The following is a 585-nucleotide window of genomic DNA, read 5'->3' as shown; positions in this document are numbered from 1 at the left end:
AAAAGGGACAACTTTTGAAGAAAGGACAACTTTTAGAGAATGACTCTAGTTCATTTTTTATAAATATATTAATTAACATTTAATTAATAATCAATTAATCTCAGAATCAGTTGCAAACTGTCATTAAATTATAGGAAAAATAATAATAACAAATAAAAAATTTGTGCAATTTCAGGAAAAGTTCAAAATAAATTTTTAATAATTAAATAAAACAAAAATCAGGAATAAATTTTAACAATAAAAATTTGTTTGAAAATTCAGGAAAATAATGGTTTCAAAAAATTTTATAGAAAAATACTTTAAAAACAAGTGTACGACAATTGTCTGGTGGTTTTTAAATAAACAATAAAATCGTTTTAAAAACGTTATTTATTCTTAAAAAACGTTTTTAGTTGATAATGTTCCCAACTTACAGGAAAAAAGAACAAAAAATATTATAATTAATAAAAACTATCTAAAAACCATATAACTAATAACAAAACAAATAACAAAAAGAACTTTATAATCATTTAATAAATCATTTTAAACATCTATAAGTTAACAAACACGGTTGATTTGGTTATATATTTAAATACTATAACAAAA

Source organism: Entamoeba invadens, assembly GCF_000330505.1.
Source record: "Entamoeba invadens IP1 unplaced genomic scaffold scaff_1105074725601, whole genome shotgun sequence".
Classification (NCBI taxonomy): Eukaryota; Evosea; order Mastigamoebida; family Endamoebidae; genus Entamoeba; species Entamoeba invadens.
The sequence above is the reverse complement of the archived record's forward strand: the minus strand, read 5'-3'. Positions refer to the sequence as shown.